The 18,731-nt window shown below is 46.4% G+C and overlaps 1 pseudogene; it reads left to right on the forward strand.

Moving 5' to 3' along the window:
- LOC129553012 (ribose-phosphate pyrophosphokinase 1-like) overlaps positions 1–18,457 on the forward strand; it is a 62,799-nt pseudogene extending 44,342 nt beyond the window's left edge.
- The last annotated feature ends 274 nt before the right edge of the window (positions 18,458–18,731 follow it).

Below are 18,731 nucleotides of genomic sequence, written 5' to 3' on the forward strand. Positions count from 1 at the left end.
TGCCAGTTCCTTGAGTCAAGGACGGTGCTTGAGCATGCTTCCTTTTGTAGTCCACCAGTATAGGCTGGATTAGGATGCAATAAAAAACAACTCCTGATTTCAGTGATTTAAACTAATAAAAGTTTATTTCTTGCTCAAGCGGCCCATCCACTACAGGTGGGCAGCAGCTCTGCTCAGCATAGTCGTTAGGCACCTAGGCTGAAGGATGAGTCTTCATTTTAGGGTGATTCTCAGCTCAGGCTTCAGGGTTCCCAGCAGCAGGGGTGAAGTCTTGAGACCAGGAATAACTGCTGTGGACTGGAAGCCTGCTCACGTCTTACCAGCCAGGATCACTCACACGTCCATGCCAATCTTCAAAGGGTGGTGATGGGTAATGTCTCCCACACCCTGATATCCAGTGCCCATGTATGGTCAGGCCACTCAAGATGGTTGTTCTCTTGACATCTGTACATCTGCTCCACCAGATGACCAACAAGTCCTTTTTATTAATTAGTCCCTGGTCACTGATGAGCCTACCTGACGTCAGTCCCCCCATAAACAATATATTAGCCCTGTTCCTTTCCCTCAAGACAGCTGCCATCTCCTGCCCACCATCTGCTGCACATGGTGGGGTGTCTCTTCAGGACCCTTTGTCTAAGGTCCCCCCGTTCAATAAACCACTGATGTCTCTGTCACTGTCTCTGAGCTCTTTCTTTGGTCTTGAGGCTGGGCAACTACAAGACTTGCCAGCCTTCAGGGTGCAGCCCAACAGTCCAGCACCCAGGTGCTCAGTGAATAATCTTGAAACTGTTGGAAAATGGTCTAAGTCAATCTGACTGATTGTGAATTTCTTTCAGGGGGCAGGTCAGGGAACTGGGAGCTGTGGACTCCCTACGTCCTACCTCACAGCTTCACTACTGGATTGCACAATATAATGAAAACAAGTCTCTGGCTGAATTTTGCTACATGAACATCATTTCTTAGTAAATAAGAAAAAAAAAAAGTCACCTAACACAGACAAATATGAGAATCAGTTCCTATAACAAAAGAAGTGAGGTCTTGATTCTTTGTCCTTAGTGTCCCAACAGGTACATTTCAGGACCAGCTCATTCCATTCTGGGAACTACACACCACCCAGGACATTCAGTTGAGTTTCCAGGGGAAACAGAAACCATACTTAAAAAGGAAGCACTGGGCAGAGAGGACCTGTGCCTGTAAGAAACCATGTTTCTTGAGTAATGCTCACTTCACTAAAGGAAAGTGATCGCTAATATCCTATTTTCTATACAACCAACCATTTGGTGCAGATTTAGACCAGAATATTTGAGGTGCCTGTGGAGCATTGATTCTTGATGAGCATCCTTTGAATGTTAACTATCTTCCCCTGAGTATAGATACAGTTAACTCAGATATAAATAATAGACAAAAGTGCAATACATCCATACCATGGAATGCTATTCTGGAATCAAAAGAAATAAATCTCAAAAACATCATTCTCAGTGAAAACAGGTCAGACATAAGAGACCACTCCATTAATACGGGAGGTCCAGAAAAAAAAACTTGCTTTCTAGCAAGATAGGAAGCAAACTAGGTGTTACCTGGACCGGGGGTGGGGGGGAGGAGAGTTGGGGGTAGGTGGGCATGAGAGACTAGCAAGTATGCATGAGAGATAATAATGGAGTGATGAAATGTTCTAAAACTGGTTTATGGTGATGGGGTACACCTTTGGAGATGTACTAGAACTTCATTGGATTGTGTACTTGGAATGAATAAATTACAAGATATGTAAAACGCCTCAGTAAAGTTATTTAAAAAGTAAAAATGATCACCTCACATATATATTCCTCACACTGCTTCAGTTCGGTTCAGTTCAGTCGCTCAGTCATGTCTGACTCTTTGCGACCCCATGAATCACAGCACGCCAGGCCTCCCTGTCCATCACCAACTCCCGGAGTTCACTTAAACTCATGTCCATCGAGTCGGTGATGCCATCCAGCCATCTCATTCTCGGTTGTCCCCTTCTCCTCCTGCCCCCAATCCTTCCCAGCATCAGAGTCTTTTCCAGTGAGTTAACTTGTCGCATGAGGTGGCCAAAGTATTGGAGTTTCAGCTTTAGCATCAGTCCTTCCAATGAACACCCAGGATTGATCTCCTTTAGAATGGACTGGTTGGATCTCCTTGCAGTCCAAGGGACTCTCAAGAGTCTTCTCCAGCACCACAGTTCAAAAGCATCAATTCTTTGGCGCTTAGCTTTCTTCACAGTCCAACTCTCACATCCATACATGACCACTGGAAAAACCATAGCCTTGACTAGACGGACCTTGGTTGGCAAAGTAATGTCTCTGCTTTTTAGTATACTATCTAGGTTGGTCATAACTTTCCTTCCAAGGAGTAAGCGTCTTTTAATTTCCTGGCTGCAATCAGCATCTGCAGTGATTTTGGAGCCCCCCAAAAAATAAAGTCTGACACTGTTTCCACTGTTTTTCCATCTATTTCCCATGAAGTGATGGGACCAGATGCCACGATCTTTGTTTTCTGAATGTTGAGCTTCAAGCCAACCTTTTCACTCTCCTCTTTCACTTTCATCAAGAGGCTTTTGAGTTCCTCTTCACTTTCTGCCATAAGGGTGGTATCATCTGCATATTTGAGGTTATTGATATTTCTCCCAGCAATCTTGATTCCAGCTTGTGCTTCTTCCAGCCCAGCGTTCCTCATGATGTACTCTGCATATAAGTTAAATAAGCAGTGTGACAATATACAACCTTGACGTACTCCTTTTCCTATTTGGAACCAGTCTGTTGTTCCATGTCCAGTTCTGACTGTTGCTTCCTGACCAGTATACAGGTTTCTCACAGTGCATTTAAAATCAAGGTTTAAATGATGTAACATAAAGAAATGAGGTTTTTTTTTCTAAGGAGTCATCAATACCTCCATCTACCTGTTTGTGCCTTTGAAAAAACAAATTCATTTCATTTGACATGGGCTGGGAATTCTCCTCAAAGGGGAATGGGATTCTCCTCAAAAAGCCTCCAGACACATTGGCTGGAAAACACAGTAATTTACAATGATAATTCACATGAAGCATTCCCTCCTCCTAAACATTCATGCAATAGGGAAGGGGGTTAGGAAACAAAAACAAAAGAACTCTTGAAAGATCTTGGATTTGAAGTTTCCAATAACTTCTTTAGCCCCAGTTCACTCATCTGTGAAATGGGAATAATCTGAGCTCCTTGCAGGTCATGGAATCTAGACTGTAGCTGCTCACGGCAGAGGTTGTTATGACCCAGTAGCAGCAAACAGTATTGTTTCTCTACAATGATGGAATCTGATCTTCAGCACATACTCTGGGCTACACAGAAGAGATACCACATGCTCCTCAAACTGGAGAAGACTGTGCTAAAATGCAGTCTGATCCCAGACATCCCCAATGATGCTGTGGGGAAATGGCCACACCTAAAATTGCAAAAACTAGCCATCTTCACTTGGTGAGGACTTCAAATCTATCACTGCTGACTCCTCTCATAGCTGGTCAAACGTCAGAATTACTGGGGAAGCACAGACACCTCCCTTTGCCAAATAAGCCTCCCAAATCAGTTACCTCAGGGGTAGGGCCCTACCTCTGCATAGGGTAGGATGGAATCTCAGATTTCAAAGCTTCTGCTGGGCTGGAGAATCACTGGTTAACAGAAGAACCTTGCAGTGGAAACACGTTCAATTAGGAGGCAGGAAATCTGGCTTCTAATCCCTCCTCCACCACTGTGTGCATTTGGTGGGGTCATTTCCCCTTTCTGGGCCTCAGTTTCCCCATCTGGATAGAATAAGGTGATGGAAGGGTGGTTATGCCCCCCTCCCATGCTGCTTTTCTGTTCTCCAACTGCCTAAACACCAGCTTTCCTGGCCTGCGCCTCATTTCCAATTGGCCGTGGCATTTCTGTGACTCAGGGGGCAGGCCCGGCAGTCGGGGAGGAGGCGGGGGGCGGGGAGGGAGGGGCTGGTTGCCAGCTTTTCCGCCCTGATGCTGCCACTGGAGCCGGGCGCCCAGCTCGAGCTATTGTCCTCATGGGAGGTCTTAGCTGGGGAGGCCGCCAGCCCGACTGCTCAGGCGCCAGGGCTGTTTCATTATTTCATCAAAGTTCATTATGCTGGGGAGGAGACCAGTAATAAAACATGATTACAAGTGTCTCCAATGAGCACGTAAAAGCATAATTCGGGGTGTACATTCTGCTGCATCCCTGTTTGTGGTCACATAACGCACGGAGGCTTGCACCTCTGATATATGCCAGTCTTCGTGTTAACTGAAGGGAAAAAAACGCCCGGAGAACTTGATTCAATTTGTCTCGGGGACTGAGTTGGTGGTTTCCTATGGAGGCAAGATGTAAAAATACACAGTTCATTGCATGTGTAAAAGGCAGGTACGGTGACACAGTTGACACAGAGGGACTGAGCCAAGTCTATCAGATGTTACTGATACACAGTTGCAGCCAAGTGTATTAGCAAAAGGCTTTTGGAGAAGTGGTCTTTCTTCCTTCTTCCTTCCTTTCCTTTCATTGCTGCCCCCCCACCCCCATCTCTCTTCATCGTGAAACAGCGGCTGGTGCTGAGTGCTGGGAAGGTAGCAGATGATACTTGCTGTGCCAGAGCTACTAAATAAAGGAGCGTGTGCCCTGCCCCCTGTCTTCTGGGTCAGCCTCTTCATCTGAGGATCAGATCAAGATTGACAGGTGGGTGTGCCCCGTGGTTCAGAATGTGGATTGGAGACCAAGAAAGCAGAAAAGAGCCAGGAGGTGCCCTTGTGTATGTTGGGTAGAATTCTCCTGGGCTGTGGCTGTGATGGCCCAGACATGTCACATCTCTCCCTGGGTCTCACTCTTAGCCCCTGAGGGCTGCCCCTGACCAGGAATGCTCTGCCTTCACCCCTGACTCCCTGGGTGACCTAAGGCCAGGACATTCTCTGTGGGCCACCGTTGCCAGTCCCTGTAAAATGGAAAGGTTGGGGGACTTACCTGGCAGTCCAGTGACCTTTCAAAGCAGGGGATGCGAGTTCAATCCTTGGTGGGGGACCTAAGTTCCCATATGCCTCTCAGCCAAAAAACAAAACATAAAACAGAAGCAATATTATAAAATTCAATAAAGGCTTTAAAAAAATCTTAATTAAAATAAGAATTGGAAAGGTTGGGCTAGGCAGTGCCATCTGTATGGAGATTCCTTAAAAAACTAGGAATAGAACTACCATATGACCCAACAATCTCACTACTGGATATATAGCTAGCTAAGTCACTTCAGTAGTGTACGATTCTTTGTGACCCTATAGACCATGGACCACCAGTCTCCTCTGTCCATGGGATTCTCCAGGCAAGAATACTGGAGTGGGTTGCCATTTGGATTGAACCCACATCTCTGACATCTCCTACATTGTCAGGCGGGTTCTTTACCATTAGCACCACCTGAGAAACCCACTGGGTATAAACCCTGAGAAAATCATAATTGAAAGAGATGCATGTACCCCAAAGTTCACTGCAGCACTTTTTACAATCACTAGGACATGGAAGCAACCTAGAGGCACATTGACAGATGAATGGATACAGAAATTGTGGCGCATACATACAACGGAATATTACTCAGCTATAAAAAAGAATACATTTGAGTCAGTCCTAATGAGGTGGATGAACCTAGAGCCTATTATACAGAGTTAGTAAATCAGAAGGAGAAAGACAAATATTGTATATTAACGCATGCATATGGAGTCTAAAAAGATGGAACTGATGAACCTATTTGCCGGGCAGCAATGGAAATGCAGACAAAGAGAACAGACTTGTGGACACAGTGGGGGATGGAGAGCGTGGGGCAAATTGCGAGGACAGCATGGAAACATAAGCATCACCATATGTAATACAGAGAGCCAGTGGGAATTTGCTGTGTGACTCAGGGAGCTCGATCCAGGGAGAGGGGATCTAGGAGAAGGGTTCGGGGGGAGGGGACACATGTGTACCTGTGGCTGATTCATGTGGATGTATGGCAGAAACCAACACAATATTATAAAGCAACTATCCTCCAATGGAGGGAAAAAAAAAAGAAGAATCATCTGAGAAACTTGTTACAAACGAATTTCCTCAATCTTACACACAGGATATAGGATCAGAATCTCCCCTGCAGAGGCCAGGGAATCAGTATTCAGTAAAATTTCCTGGCAATCTGGGACAATTTTAAAAATGTTTTACATTTATTTTGTTGGTCTGTTTTTGGCTGTGCTGCGTCTTCATTGCTTTGCGTGGGCTTTCTCTAGTTGTGGCGAGCGGGAACTACTCCTCATTGCAGCACACAGGCTTCTCATTGTAGCGGCCCCTCCTGCTGTGGAGCACAGGCTCCAGGCATGCAGGGGCAGACTCAGTAGCTGTGGTGCATGGGCTTGGTTGCTCTGCAGCGTATGGAATCTTCCCAGACCAGAGACCAAACCCGTGTCCCCTGCATTGGCAGGAGGAGTCTTACCTACTGCACCACCGGGGAAGTCCCCTGAGGTATGCTTAACGCAAATGTTTTGGGTATGTAAGACACATCATTGAATCGCCAATAATTGACATAGTATAAATGGGTGTTAATAAAGAGTTTCTATCCACTGTGCGCCCTGGTCACTTGGTTCCTGCTCCTAGTCCCAACCAAAGTCAATGGTTCCCTGTGTGTGTACATGTATGCATTCTTCCGGAGAAACCTGTGATGTACAAGCCAGTTTGTGTATCTGTTACATTCTTTATCATGTCCCCTCTCTTTTTATATATTTATGATCATCTACTATATATGCTGTTCCACATTTTCTTTTTTTTTTTTTACATTTAATACATCTTGGAGATCTTTTCATATCAGTTAATAAAGGTGGTGATGTGCTAAAGTCAACAGGAATGGCTCTCTTCTCAAGCCCAATTTCAGAAACCGCTTGTTAGCAGAAGCTTGAAATTGGCCATGGTGGTATTCACCCCGAGGGCAAATGCTACGATCTGGCTGCCCACCCCGGCTCCACTCTAAGTTGGAGAACTGGTTGTTACACATTTACCAGCACACACTGGATAAGGTCCTCCCTCTTTTTTTTTTTTTAATGGCTGCATAGTAATCTACTATATAGATGAACTACAGTGTATTTAATCAATTCCCTGTTGATGGTTGATTGTTCGGTTGCTTCCGACCTGCCAATGCAACCAATGCTGAAAGAAATAGTATACACATCCTCTCACACATATGCATGATTTGACATTTGTAGTCAAAAGTCTGTACTTTCGTCATTCGGGTAGGCATTGTCACATCGCTTCTGAGAGGCGGTAGCAATGTGCACACCGCCAACCGTAGGTGAGAACGCTTTCCTCATACCTTCCACCTAATCACCTTTACGTGTCTCCATCTCAGGTTCAAGCACACTTCTTCAGGATGAATGAAGGCTGAGCATCTGCTCAATATTTTAAAGGAGCTGTTTGTGGCTCCTTTTTCATGCCCCTTTGAGCATTTTGATCAGGGAAATTTGGAAAGACCAGCCTAGTCTAATCTTTTCTCATACATGGGGACCTGAAGGCACAGAGTTGACCAAGATCCCAGAGTGAGCACTGGCAACACAGAGATTAAAATGAGGAGCCATGGCCACTGGTGGTCTAACAGGGCATACAGAGTAAATGAGCCAGCATTCCAGTGGACATGCATGTGATTACAAACCGTGTCAGGTTCATGAAACAACCAGAGGTGCCTGCTGCTGGCCCACAGGCCACACCTGACCTACTGACACTACCTATTTTGACTTGCACAGTTTTGTCACTGTTGTTTCAATTAGAACTTAAAATAGTTGTCAGACTTCAAAACAGAAAGATCTGGCATAGGAATTCTTGTTCACGGTTTCTCTTGGGGAAAAGAAAGCAGCCAGAAGCTCTAGCACCACTGGACTGAATACTGTGGTGACAGCAACCACCTGGACAGGCTGTGGGTGGCATCTGCCTCTCCGCTACGGGCACACAGTTCATCACAGTCCTTACTGCTGGTCAGGGTTCCCTGTGCTGCACCACATGTCATCTGTTACGTATGATCACACCCGTGCTCTCTTTTGCTTATAATGAAGGAGGAAGCGAAATAGTTCTTATATACATATCCCTGTCAACATAAGCCCTCTGCAGAGGGCTGCAGATTAAAGATAAATCTGAAGAGCATCTTTTAAAGCAAAGAACATGTTGAAAGGAACAAGCGAATGAATGAATGGAACGAGCCTCTATAAGGATCATATGGAGAAAGTGAATAAACTAGGGTAAAAAAGAAGGGAAGTGAAAGGCAAAGGAGACCAGGAAAGATAAACCCATCTAAATGCAGAGTTCGAAGAATAGCAAGGAGAGATTAGAAGGCCTTCCTAAGTGATCAATGCAAAGAAATAGAGGAAAACAATCCCATGGGAAAGACTAGAGATCTCTTCGAGAAAATTAGAGATATCAAGGGGGTCCATGGGGTCGCAGAGTCGGACACAACTGAGCGACAGCATGGGGTTGTTAGAAGATGGAGAAGAAAGTGGGGAGGATGAGGACCCCTCCAAGCATGGCTGGCCACATTTCCTCACACTGAGTAGGCAGATGGCACGGCCCACTGTGGCTGTGGGAGCTCAGCACTGCTTTAGCCTTCCCAGAAAGCCAGGGACAGTGGTAGCCACCATTCATTCAGTAACCAGTGGATGCCAGATACTACGCTAAGTTTCACTTCAGCCTACTGATCTAGGCTTTATTTTTAGCCCTGTTTTCTAGATAAAGACAAAGAGGCTCTGGGAGGTGAGGTGCCTGCCCAAGGCCTCACTGCTGGGGATGTGTGCTGGGCGGGATGGAACACAGCTGGGGCGTGAAGCACACACTCCCAATCATCTGTTTCTTGGCAGAAGTAACGCAATCATGGTCCTCATGCCAAATCATTTATTTGCTTGATAATTTACTATGAATTGTTTCCTGACACTTAAAAATCGGAAGACTTCACATAAAAATGGGAGGACCTGGCATCACTGAACCTATAATCTTGTGTGGCAGTAACAACCAAGTGAGAGAAACCCACACCCCCTGGGGACTACAGGCCCCGCTATGTGTTTCTGTCTTATCCCCTGCTTCCTAATTCACTTTTCTACCCAACATGATGAAAACTTTCAGCAATACAGAAAAGTTCTAAAAAAGCAGGGTGAACACCCGATACCTCGATTCCACCATAACATTTCACTTGCTTGATCACTTTTCTTCCCATCTGCCCATCTGTGAATCCATTTTCTTCTTCTTTTTAATGTATTTATTTAGTTTTGGCTATGCTGGGTCTTCGTGGCTTTGTGGGTTTTTCTCTAGTTTCCATGGACAGAGGAGCCTAGTAGGCTACAATCCATGGGGTCGCAAGAAGAGCGGGGCTCTTCTCTAGTTGTGGCGTGTGGCCTTGTCACGGTGGTGGCTTCTCTTGTTGCAGGGTGTGGGCTCTAGGGCACGCAGGCTTCAGTAGTTGTGGCTCATGGACTCTAGAGCACAGGCTTGATGGTTGGGGTGCACAAGCTTAGTTATTCCGCGGCATACGGGAATCTTCCAGATCAGGGATCAAACCAGTGTCTCCTGCATTGGCAGGCGAATTCTTTACCAGGGAATCACCAGGGAAGCCCCACTTCCTTTTTGATACATTTCAAAGTCAGCTGCAGACATCAGTACACTTCAGCTCTAAAGGCTTCACTGTGTATATCATCAATTAGAGTTAATGTTTGTTTATGGTTCCTTTTGTTGAGATAAGGTTTATGTATAGAGTGAAGTGCACAGATCTTAAGTGTACTCTGCTATGTGTTGAAAAATGCCTGTAGCCATGAGCTCAAACCCCTACAAGAAACAGAAGACCTATCTCCCTTCATGGCCCTTCCCAGCCAATCCCATCATCACCTCCCACTTCATTTTTGAATATTACCAGTGTTGTTGGCTCAGTTGTATCCGACTCTTTGTGACCCCAAAGACTGTAGCTCACCAGGCTCCATGTAATTCTCCAGACAAGAATACTGGAGTGGGTTGCCATGTCCTTCTCCAAGTGTTCTTCCTGACCCAGGGGTCGAACCTGGGTCTTCTGCGTTGCAGGTGGATTCTTTGCCATCTGAGCCCACTAGTAACAAATCTGACACCTCTAAGCCTGAGAAGTTGTGTCTGACAAGATGTGTTGTGTGCCAGTAGAACAGAATATCACCAGCCTGCACGCAATTCAGTTTGGAGATCACAGCAAATGGAAATGGAAAACAGCCTCAGGGCTGAGCTGGGTCGACTGAGTCCAGCCAACCTCCCTTGCCTCCTGGACCGAACCTCCCTAAGCAGAGCCCACCTCTGCTGCTCCCTGACACTACAGACACCATCACGCCTCTTTATGTGACACCTTTGCACACACCCTGTCTTCTGCCTGGATGCCCCTCAACCTGGCCAACTCCCACCCTTTCAAAAGTTAATTTGAATGACATCCTGACACAGCGAAAGCAAGAGAAGAGTAAATCTGACCTGCAGATGACACACAATCAATGTTTATTTTTTAATGAATTAATGGATAATCAGATAGAGCTGCTTTATGTCCCAACCCTTAACTCAGTGCTTGGCACACAGTGGATACTTGATAAATGTGTGTTGGATAGATATTTAGCCATGACCCTCTATTAACATTGGAGAAGGAAATGGCAACCCACTCCAGTACTCTTGCCTGGAAAATCCCATGGACAGAGGAGTCTAGTAGACTACAATCCATGGAGTCGCAAAGAGTCGGACACGACTGAGTGACTTCACTTCACTTCTTCTGTTAACATAATTGTGGCAGAGTTATCAAAGCTAAAGAATTCCGTAACATATCCATCTTTTTTTTTTTCTTTGCTGTCAAATCCTTGATTTCTAGAATCATATAAAGGATGTAGACTTGAACTGGTATTCCAAAGAGCTGGCTTTGAGTCCCAGGTCTGACTCCCTTGCTCTCTGCGAGCTTGGGCAAGCCACTTAACCTTTCTGAGACCTCAGCTTTTTCATCTGCAAAATGGGGACAATTGTGATGACCAGCAAAGAGGAGAATAAAAAGACTGATGAAATCACTTTCCCAAGATATAATTTCCCTCCTTCATAGACAGATCACTCAAAGAGGTACGTACCTCTTTGCCACAGCAGTCACTGCCTAGTTTCATGAACCTCAGATGGGAATAAGATGATGTGGGCCTGAAATCCTGACTCAGCTCTGAACTCTCGGGCTCTACCCTAGGAGCCTTGACATCCTTGTTAGCAAATAAGGTTCAGTGATCCTTTCTTAACAGAGTTAACACAAAAATGAAATAATTTTTTTTGATAGCACAGTGTAAATTGGCGTATAAGTTGCCGTAGGGGGTCATTATAATAGCTGAGTCCCCTGCACAACTCTGCCCTAGTTCAAGCTGTCATTGTCTCCTCTGGATTCCTGACCATTTCTCTACACCCCCTTGACTCCCACCACTTTGTCCCCTTCCAATCCAACCTCCCCATCTCAGCCCACAGGATCCGATTGTGTCACCTCCAGCTTAAAATCCTTCAGAAGCTTCTGTGGGCTTCGGGAAAGAATCTAAATCCACACTGTGTCTTAAAAGGCTGCCATGGTTCTTACTGACCTGCCTCCCCACCTGCCCAGTTCTTACTAAGCCTCCTTGCACACCAGCTCCCCACTTGGCCCTATGGAAGGGCTTCCCCTCAGTTGCCTCTGAGCGTTTGCACATGGCCTTCTGTGTGTCTCCAATACTCTCTCTCCCTCCCTGAGCATAGGGACTGTGTCTTGTGACTGCTATCTCCCCCAGAAACTGAGTCTGGAGTGTAGGACAGTCAATAGACTCCATTCAGGGCATGAACCTCTCATTTAGCACTCACAGGGTGTCAGGCACAGTGTGTAGGGAGTTCATACACACTATTTCAATGCACAGATATCCCCGCTGTCCTCTCTCAGCGTGATTCACTGCGTTACAGTGTGTGTGTGCGAGTGTAAGTTGCTTCAGTCGTGTCTGACTCAACTGAGCAGCTAACACTTTGCTTTCATTTTGGGTCCTAGAAAACACAGCCTTTTGCATTTCATTTTACAGAAGGTCTGCTGCTGCTGCTGTTTAGTCACTAAGTTGTGTCTGACTCTTTGCGACCCCATGGAATGTAGCCTGCCAGGCTCCTCTGTCCATGGGATTTCCCAGGGGTAAAAAAAAAAATACTAAAGTGGGTTACCATTTTCTCTTCCAGGGGATCTTCTCGAATCAGAGATTGAAACTGCATCTCCTGCAGTGGAAGGTGGATTCTTTACCACTTGAGAAATTCTTCACCACTTGGGAAACCCGAGAAACCCCTAGGCATAAATACATGCACCTTCTTTTTTTCTTCTCTTTGGGAGCAGGACTGCAACTCAGATTGAAGGTATCGCCACCCATCCCATGTCACATGACTAGCAGCAACCTATCAGTAAAGCCTCTGATCAGGAGGAGAGCCTCTAAACCCTGCTGACTGATTCAATGAAGGCAGCTCCCAGTCTCATGACTTTCCTCCCTTGCCAGGTAATGTATAAGCTATCTGTACCTAATACGTGAATATATACGTATATACATGAATTACGTTCATCATGTCAGTGTTTTAGTGGGTCAATGAGCATAATTTTAAAAATATTTCTTTTTCTTCCTTAGAGAGGGTTGATCATCCCACAGCACTGATCCAAGCCACCTGGGGAAGGGAGGGTTGGTAACCTGAGAATGGAAACCAACATCAGACATGCACTGAAACTCCAGTTCTACCATTTACTGCCCATGTGATCTTGAGCAAGTTATTTTACCTCTCTGAGCTTCAGTTTCCTTATCTACAAAACAGGGTGAATCTTGACCTCAGGGGTTGTGTGGATGGTGGATGGAACGAAGATGCCAAGTGTCTGACACAGCCAGGAGTAGCTACCAGGCACCATGGCGGCACCTGATGACTTCTGGCAGGGGTGATTGTTTTTTGCAAGGACCAAGTCTGATGGGTCACTGTGGCTGCTGGGAGCATTCTGTTTAATCTTCCTGGAACACATTTGGACTCAGAAGGAAGGAGGGCTGTGATCGCTCTGACAAGGGGGAGGGGGAGGATGAGCAAAATGCTAAGTTCGTATTGTCCCAGATAAGGTATTTGCTGGTGGATGCTCATGCACGGGTTTTGGGTGGCTTGGCAGGAATCTCACGGCTGCTGCCTCCTTTAGCACTGGTATTCTGTGTCCCATCCCAGGCGCAGGGGTTGGGGGGCACTGCTTCGCAGGCACTCTTGGAGTTGAAGAGATGAACAACATTTTGAGGAAGAGGGTGAAGAAATATAGGTCAGCTAAACATCTTTCATAACTGTCTTCCCACCTTGAGTTCAGCAAATTTTGAGTGCTTTTTCTCCTATTCTCCCCTATTTTCCACTACCATTATGAACACCAATTCAGAGATGGCATCTCAATGTTTCTGATTCATTTATAGTTGGGTCAACAAAACGTTCCTTGGCCTGGGGGGGGGGAGGGTAGGGGGGAGACCTCCCAGGAAGTTATATAAGCTTCCTCATGGAACTGAGAATCCTTGTTCCGGCCAAGTTTAACTAAATCAGCTGGAGCTGTGCTTTGATTCTAAAGATAGAGCAAGGAGGGGGTGGGGGATTCCCTTCCCGCCCCCAGTCATCCTTTCTGGTCTTAATTACACAAATCCCACCCTCCCGGAGACAGAAATCTTAATGAATAGTAACCTAAGGAGGACTGTGATCTATATACCAATGTGTCTTATCTCAGTAATTTCAGAAGGGAAGTGAAAAAAAAAAGATGGATCCTTGAACAACTATTTGTCTAATAAACAGCCTCCTCCCAGCCCCCTTCATTTCCTGCAAAGAAAGCTCTGTTGTAGCTAATCCATCTTGGCTCCACTCAGAGTATATTATCATTTTTATCGGCCTCATAAATCGCCTTTCCAGATTACACAAAAATATACATTGCCCCACTATAATTATCCCAGACCCCCGCCTTCTCCTTTTTCATTTTGATCCCAGGTAAACCCCATCATTACCCGAATCAGTGTGGCTTCCCCAAACGTCAAGATTAAAACGGACCGTGGAGACTTATGCAAGACTGAGTCAGCCAAGCAATTTGAACCAATAAATATCAAAGTCGTGTCTAAGCAGAGAACAATTCATTTGATACCACATCTGTCAACAGGCCTGTGGAGGATTTTCCTTCCCAGGGCTCCACCCTGGCGGCCCTGCTAGCTCTTCTTCCTGATTTGATGAAGAGGCTGCATTTGGCCTCACAGGAGGATGGGCGCTCCTCCTCCCTGCCCAGGAAAGCACATGGTGCCTGGGTGGGCGGGGCGTGGGGGGAGGCGTTCAGCAGCGGAGCCGCCCGCCCACTATCTAAACGGCCTGCTCTAATGCCTTCGCTGGGCAAGCGCACTCTGCAATTAGCAATTCCTTTTTATTGGTTGATGTGGGCCTCTAGCCAAGAGGAGTCGGGATTGAATCAATATTCCTTTTATTATGTCATGGTAGGCAAATGAATTATGAAAACAAAAGCTCAATATGAAGCTGCCAATGCTAATTACTGGGTAGGATGCGAAGGCACAATAAACAAAGACTGCTCTGTCCAGGCGGGAGTTTGGGAGCTGCCCTGCTGCTGGGTCTGGGGTCTGCAGGGCCCAACTGTCCCTCTCCCCGCAAGCCCAGAGCTCCCAGAGAGAAGTTGGAAGGATCTAACCCAGTCCCCCTAACTCAGCCATCTTGGATGCCAGTTTAAAACCAACCCAGTACAATTCAATTCATTTATTGAGCACCTACTGGGTACCAGGCCCTGTGCTCTTCACATACCACCATGTCTCCCTTCAGTGCTGTCTCTGGAGTCCGGTGGTGAAGAGGGTGTGTCTTTAGAATCAGACACCGCCGCTGCCGCCGCTAAGTCACTTCAGTCGTGTCTGACTCTGTGTGACCCCATAGACGGAAGTCCACCAGGCTCCCCCGTCCCTGGGATTCTCCAGGCAAGAACACTGGAGTGGGTTGCCATTTCCTTCTCCAATGTGTGAAAGTGAAAAGTGAAAGTGAAGTCGCTCAGTCATGTCCGACCCTTAGCGACCCCACGGACTGCAGCCTACCAGGCTTCTCCATCCGTGGGATTTTTCTAGGCAAGAGTACTGGAGTGGCTTGCCATTGCCTTCTCCGAGAATCAGACACACCTGGCTTTAAACCGCAAGTCAGATGCTATTTACTGTGGAAATTTGGCTTCTCTGATCCTTGGTTTTCTCATCTGTAAAATGAAGACAATGAGTGTTGCAGAGTGTTGCAGACAATGAGTGTTCCTCATCTGTAAAATGAAGACAATGAGTGTTGCATGAAGTAGGCAGTAAATCGGAGAAGGCAATGGCACCCCACTCCAGTACTCTTGCCTGGAAAATCCCATGGGCGGAGGAGCCTGGTAGGCTGCAGTCCATGGGGTTGCTAAGAGTCGGACACGACTGAACGACTTCACTTTCACTTTTCACTTTCATGCATTGGAGAAGGAAATGGAAACCCACTCCAGTGTTCTTGCCTGGAGAATCCCAGGGACGGGGGAGCCTGGTGGGCTGCCGTCTATGGGGTCGCACAGAGTCGGACACGACTGAAGTGACTTAGCAGCAGCAGGCGATAAATGTGAACCATAAACTGATCCGTAGCTGTCAGCTCTTCTCCCCCTCCTCTTCCGCCCCATCTTCTTCTCCCACTCTACCTCTTCTGTCTTTATCTTATTATGATTACACGCATCACCACCATCACCATCCCTTGAGCATCCCTAGCATCCAGAGCAGGACTCACAGAAGCACTGTTAGTCAATTGCATGATGAGGGAATGGGAAACAAGAAGGAAGGAAACAGGTCTTGGAATATGGAAGGGATAAAGGAAAATTCACATCCACGTCTTAAACTCCACAGCTGACAGCGTAACAGGGAAACAGACTTACATCAAGTTAATTCTAATAGAAAATGGAGAGAAGGGCAACCGCATTGTCATGGAGAACACCACCTCCACCTGCCTCCCTGCGTCTGTTTTTGAGAACCAAGTGGGAAGAATCAAATTCCTTGCTTTGTGAGAAAGTCCTTGCCTTCTCCTGGCATGGAGGATGAGTTGACATCTGCAAGGCCAACCTGTGCAGGTGGTTGGAGGCAGGGTCATCAGGGAGGGACGGCATGGGCTGGGAATAAACAGCTGCAGACCTGCCCTGTGCAAAGACCGGTACACACACGTCCTCGCCTGACCTTCTCAATAGTTTCTGCAGGCTTTTCTCTGTCACATGTTACAGAGAGGTAAAGCAATACCTGAGTCCTGTGAGCTCTCACTTGGTCATGTGAAGCTTCAGCTTCCTGTCTAGATGATGGGAGTGGCACGTGTGCGCAATCATGAATCTGATGTTGCTGTTGTTTAGTTGCTAAGTTGTGTCCTATTTGTGACACCATGGACTGCATGCAGCATGCCAGGCTCTGTTCTCTGCTATCTCTTGGAGTTTGCTCAGATCCATCTCCTTTGAGTTGGTGATGCTCTCCTACCATCTCATCCTTTGCTGCCCCTACTCCTCTTAGTCTTTCTCAGCATCAGGGTCTTTTCCAATGAGCTGGCTCTTCAAATCAGGTGGCCAAAGTATTGGCCTTTGGCCAAAGTATTGTCTTCTAAGCATTGACCCAGGTTTAATTCCTGGCCAATGCAGCGGGCCCACCTTTAGGGGCTTCCCTGATAGCTCAGCTGGTAAAGAATCTGCCTGCAATGTGGGAGACCTGGGTTGGGAGACCTGGTCTTCCCTTGGTTGGGAAAATCCCCTGGAGAAGGGAAAGTTTAACTTCTCCAGTATTCTGACCTGGAGAATTCCATGGACTGTATAGTCCATGGGGTCACAAACAGTCGGAGTGACTTTCACTTTCAAAGTATTGGAGCTTCAATAACAGACCTTCCAATGAATATTCAGGGTTGATTTCATTTACGATTGACTGGTTTGATCTCTTTGGAGTCCAAGGGATCATTTGGGATAATGAAGAAGTTTTTGAAATGGAGAGTGGAGAAGACTATACAACATTGTGAATGTACTCAATGCCACTGAATCATACACTTAAAGTGGCTAATACACACACACACACACACACACTATATAACTGAATATATAGTGGCACTAGTTGTAACCCACCTGCCAATGTAGGAGACACAGGTTTAATCCCTGGTCAGGAACATCCCTTGGAGGAGGGCATGGCAAGCCACTCCAGTATTCTTGTCTGGAAAATCCCACGGACAGAGAAGCCTGGCAGGCTACAGTCCATAAGGTCACAAAGAGTCAGACACAACTGAAATGACTTAGCACACACACGTATGTGTAAACAGAATCATTTTTGTTGTATACCTGAATCTAACACAACATTGTAAGTCAACTATACTTCAATAAATAGTTGTTTATTTTTTTAAAAATGTGCTATGCATTTTACCACAATAAAAAAAATAATGGCCATCTCTTAACTGCCCTGAGCCTCAGTCTTCTCGCCTATGAAATGGGAATCAGAACATGTGCCCTGTCTTTTGTGAGGTTCAGTGAGATGGTGTTGGGGGAGAACCCTGGACATATTAGTGGGTATGAACAGGCAGGCACTGATGTCTTGCTTCGGCCCAGCAGGGCATTCCAGCTCCACTCAAGGCCATGTCTTTGCCAAGTGAGAACCAGCTGCTGATTTAGACACCTGAGAATAGCATGGGTACGTTCTGTTGGATCTTGTATTTCTCATTTCCTAGAAGAGCTTTTCTGAAACGGTTTACCCTGAAACACTTATCAGAGCAAGTTGCTCTTGTTAAAATAGTATACTGGGTTTGGGGAATCATTAGCATTTAAAGGCTCTGAGAAATCTTGTAATTTACAAAGCACATGTACTGGAGCTAAACTGAAGATTTTCAAAATGTCTTTGAGCGTGAGTGCCTTTTTTCTAGGTAAATTCACATACTACTTTTAGGAAAATGCTTGTCTGACTCCTTCAAAGGCAAAACATCTAGCAGGCCTAATAGTAAGGACACACGGCCACGATTCTGTGACTTCTTGCCTTTCATCCACTGCATCGATCTAAGTTCACTTAAGTTCCCCTTAGGCAACTCATGTATTCCCTCTCTTCATTCCCCCATGCGTTCAGCAGAACTTCACTGCATAGCCACCTGCACAGTGTAGATACCAGGAAACAGGGATGAGCCCCCAGGACCCAGCCATCAGGGCACTCACAGCCCAGGAGAGCAGAGAGAGAGCAGGCCCACTCTGCTCTGAATTTCAGGATAAAAGCACCTACTTTCGAGCCTGGCAAACCTGGGACTGTGAGGGCCCAGAGAAGAGAGTACCTGAAATGAGCACCAAGATTCCTTCCCCTCACTCCACCACGAGCCAGAGCAGAGACATCCGTGGAGAGATGGAGCTGTGTCTTCACTTTCCCAGGGCCCTCGGATACGGGGCCTCCGGATGGATTTTCTAGGTGTTTAAGAGCAGAGCCTTCAATCTGGTCGCTCTCTGTTCAGTTTGTTTAACTTACACAGAATCTTTAAGAAATGAGCAAAAAAAGAGGGGATATGTGTACATGTTGGAGAAGGGAATGGCGACCCACTCCAGTACTCTAGCCTGGAGAACTCCACAGACAGGGGAGCCTGGGGGGCTACAGTCCATGGGGTCGCTGAGAGTCGGGCACGACTGAGCAGCTAACACACACACAAAGGTATAATGGATTCAGTTTGTGGTAGAGTAGAAACTTA

This window comes from Moschus berezovskii, chromosome 18 (assembly GCF_049115385.1).
Source record: "Moschus berezovskii isolate FMDL1 chromosome 18, NW_MosBer_1.0, whole genome shotgun sequence".
In the NCBI taxonomy this organism is placed as follows: Eukaryota; Metazoa; Chordata; class Mammalia; order Artiodactyla; family Moschidae; genus Moschus; species Moschus berezovskii.